This window comes from Silene latifolia, chromosome 2 (assembly GCF_048544455.1).
Source record: "Silene latifolia isolate original U9 population chromosome 2, ASM4854445v1, whole genome shotgun sequence".
Lineage (NCBI taxonomy): Eukaryota > Viridiplantae > Streptophyta > Magnoliopsida > Caryophyllales > Caryophyllaceae > Silene > Silene latifolia.
In genome coordinates this window covers 96,933,405-96,937,849 of record NC_133527.1, presented here as the reverse complement: position 1 = coordinate 96,937,849, position 4,445 = coordinate 96,933,405, and the positions used below count along the sequence as shown (strand labels likewise).

The 4,445-nt window shown below is 36.3% G+C and overlaps 1 pseudogene; it reads left to right on the top strand.

Annotated features, from left to right (window-relative positions):
* The first annotated feature begins 852 nt into the window (after positions 1 to 852).
* LOC141641119 (UDP-galactose/UDP-glucose transporter 3-like) lies at positions 853 to 1,873 on the top strand (annotated as a pseudogene).
* Positions 1,874 to 4,445: the final 2,572 nt, after the last annotated feature.

The following is a 4,445-nucleotide window of genomic DNA, read 5'->3' as shown; positions in this document are numbered from 1 at the left end:
CCCTTTAGATTAGGTCCACTTTTGTATAACCCCCTTGAGCCTTAGTCTTTTGTTTTTGGCTATCTACTATACTTACTACATCCCAAAAATAACCTACCTTGATTAAGAAAGTTGTCTAGGTATTTGTGGTAGTATGAAGAGGGGGACTTGGGTCCTAATTTGGTGGACTTTGCGCATAATTCACTTAAGTTGAAACAATGGGTCTTAATTTGGTTTATCACTTGAATAAGAGGTTTTTGAAAAAGAAAAAAAGGGAGAAAATTTTGAAAAGAACAAAAATAGTTGGCATATATATATATATATATATATATATATATATATATATATATATATATATATATATATAGGGTCGAGATCCGGTGAGAACCACTAGTATAATGAGAACCATGAGAACCACTTACAACCATCCGATCTAAATAATCCTACGAAAGGCTGAGATTAACTCAACCATACTCCAAAGGTCCAAATCATCGCAACACCCCCCACCTAAACCTTCTGATCTGCTTCATTTTCACAAAAAAAAATTTCTATCATCGTTCTTTCTCTCTCTTCGACTATCAAAACCTTCCACCATCACTCTAGCTCTTCGAATATGATATTCTTTCGCTTCCCTCAATCGTGACATACCTGATGAACAAACTCTTCGACAATTAACTTTTCGATTATTATTCAATCAATGAATCCTGTTAATTCGAGGTAAAGTTTCAAAATTGATTATCATTTCTGTGAAATTAGGGTTTCGTGAATTAGGCATGAAATTATGGTGGCCGAATTGGTGACTCGACATTTAATGGGATCGAGTGAATTGGTGGTTGAATTGATGTCCGGCTGATTGGAGGAGCAGCACAGGTTATGGTCCTTATGGAGTCGGGTTTTGAGCTGAAATTGAAGCTGGTGTTCAGTTTCGATGATGTTATGTACCCGACAATCGATTTCGGTGCGTTTGCATCGCCATTACAAATTTACGGAATCCCGATTCGTAATTCTTAATTCGTAATTTGTGATTTCTTGAGGTTTTTGTTTTTGAAACTTACAATTGTGCTTTAAATCTTTTTGTTGTCTGTCTTAATTTTTTGTGTTTGTTTGTAGGAGTGTCACGCTGATATGTAGTTTTATGTGGGTAGTGAAGGAGCGTCGTTATTTGGTTTTGGATTTATGCTATATCTTGGCTATTTTTGCACTCTCAAAGGTGATAAGCCAATTTCCTAGTGCACTAAAGTTGTTCTTTCATTTGCTTTTGTTTGTTACCGTAGGACATTGAAGTCGTTTGTCATCATCATCATAATCATCATCGATCACCAGATTAGAAGATCTAATACTTGTTTATCTTGTTGACGCCTCAGACTAGTGCAAAGACGATCAGTAAACTAGCACACCCCCAACGCACCTCTTGGATATGGGCTCTGCTTCTTAAACCTTGCAATGCTACACAGGATTCAATAACAGCAAGGTATTATTACTGGAACTTTCTTCCGTCACCTTCTCAGATACCCAAAGACAAGTGCTTAGGATATAATGCTGGGGATGAATCTATGGGCAACCATATACAACATGGCCTTCATGTTTGGTTGGCCGCGTGCAAGTGGATACGAAGCCATTAGATTCTCCCGCCACTCCATCCCGAGGCGGCCCGAGACATTTTCTTCATCGCTTATGCGGTCTTTGTTGCCGAACTTCATTTTTTCTTTCGTCGTCGCTTCAGGTCCTTTGCAAGTTTGTCAGCATTATCATCTCTTCACTTTTGAGTGGGAATCCGCTCTCTGCAACCGGTGGAGTAATGTTACCATGGTCTTCTCTGGTTTATCCTACCAGATTTCACCTGAAATGGCAGAAGTTACAACGATTGCAGAAAAAGAGGAAGGGTACTCAATGACTATGAGTTTATGGTATATAGATTCTGGATTTATTACAAATTTACGGAATCCCCATATAACTATCACTATTATTTGGAGTCTAAAGGCAATATCTTGGCTTTCCTGCCTGCTTCATATGTAAAATAAGAATCCAAAATATTTTGCTGTCTCCGTTTCCTTGGTAGTAGCTATGAGCTAGCTGCTTTTCGAGTAAAATACATGCGCTGATGAAATAGTCATCTAACTCAAGCTTAAGCTCTTCTTTCTTCGGCGTGTTACTTATTTTGAAAGACAATTAGCTCAAATGGGAGAGCATTGTGCAATGCACAAGATGTGGGTTCGACTCCCATATTGGCTATGAAATACCAAATCTTTCTTTTATTCTAAGAATGAAATAGTGTAATTGATAATCCTATTTCCAGTTCGTATCACGAACCTAAAGACAAAAAAGATGAGGAAATTGGACACTTATTTCATGCATGTACAGGGTTGTTTAATGCACATAGGTTGCTTTTTCATGCATCTAATAGGCTATATGGGACTCGAACCCATACCTTTGTGCAAAATTTGCACATTGCTCTACCATTGAGCTAATAGCCTTTAAAATACGCTAAACAAATACGAGTATTAAATAACGAGCATATCATATGATTATGGCCTCCTAAATAACTGACATAAGTATACTGAAATGTTTCTGACATATTAGCAAGATAAGTAATAGATAAACTAAAATGCCTTATAGTTACATAAAAAGAACGGTAAATACATTAAATCTCCTCCACAATCATTTCCCTTATTTCATGTACATAGAACTTTTTTTCATGCACATAGAACCTTATTTCATGCACATAGGACCGTATATCATGCACATATAATCTTATTTCAAGCCCATATAAAATTAACGTCCTTGATAAACAGTAATTAGTATCATAATATAACCAAATGATGCAACTGAGGAACTTTTTAATACACATAGAACCTTATTTCATGTACATAGAAGCTTATTTTATACACATATAACCTTATTTCATGCCCATATAAAATTAGCGTCCTTAACTAACAATAATTAGTATCATAATATAACCAACTGATGCATCTGAAGAACTTTTTAATGCACATAGAACCATATTTCATGCATATAGAACCTTATTTCATGCACATATAATTTTATTTCATGCCCATTTAACACTTATTTCATGCACACATAACCTTATTTCATGCACATAGAACCTTATTTCATACACATAGAATCTTATTTCATGAAAATAAAATGTCTTAAAATAACTACTCTATAAAACAGCACATCCAAAAATCCATGGAAAAAACTCAAATCACAATTTAATTGATTTAAACACGGTTTTATTATACGTCATTAGGAAACAACGTATGTATGTTTTCAGCCAAATGGTACAATTATGCACATCAACCACATTTACCCTAACCTTACTCGTACCCTTACGTTCACGAGAAGTTTAACTACTCTATCCAACAAGCAAAATATAGCTTTGAAGAATCATAAATTTCGGACAGTGCACAATCGAGAGCATTAAGGAATACAACATGTCGAGAAAAGGAATGATTTTTACTTCACCCTTTTAATGTTCGCTGGCTCTTGTACGAGACCATCGCACGCTTTGAGACAGTCATAACTCATAACTAGTGTTGAGTAACATTTTGGTTGTTAAATCATATGAGTACGTAAAGCTCTCAGAGTGTGTGACAGTCTCGTAAGTAGTTCTATTTAATGGTGCAGATTTCCAAATGAGCGCCAACCAGAAACTGTTTTGTAAAGTCGAATAGCAGCAGCACACAATATATTAGACAAGATTTAAGCTTTACTTACAAGTTACAAGTACATGCATCGAAAACTCAGTCTAAAGCTAGGTATAAGTTCTTGACGAGGCAATCAACCAGCAATACTAGTATTGAACTCCAGAAGTTAGCCAGAGTTTTGACCAAACGAAGCTAGCAAACAGCGGGGGCACCAAACACGATTGAAACCTTATTTCCAAGTTCACGTACGCAATAACATAATGTGAGGGCAATCAGCTAATGGCGACTAATCAATAACAAATCCCGGAATTCAACCTCTCTATGTCGAAAAAAGAGCGGGGTAAGGCAGTGTACAACCAACACTCCTTACCCCGCCATATGCGAACCCTCGAGGCAATAAACCCTCAATTTCCAACCACATTAACTAAACTGAAACAGAAACATCCAGAACACAATGTACCCTCCAAAGTAAGAATTCAACTTTAGCTAAACAAGTATAAGTACTCAGAAACCTAATTCAAAACAAGGGAGCTAGTAACTAAAGTGGCAATCAATCAACTAATCTTTAACCAGCAATAAACCACAGAATCTAACCACACAATCAACAACCCAACAGATCCCAATTCCCGCAAATTGCACTGTCAGAAAAGGAATGATTAGGGTGAAGTAAGAATCATAAATTTTCGGACAGTGCACAATCGAAATTGGGGGAATTAAGGAATTACCTAAATTGTAATCTGCTCGAGTGTAGAAAAATCGATAATGAAATCAGCGAGAACAAAGAAGGAAGCAAAATTGAAGTCGGATTTATGAAGTATT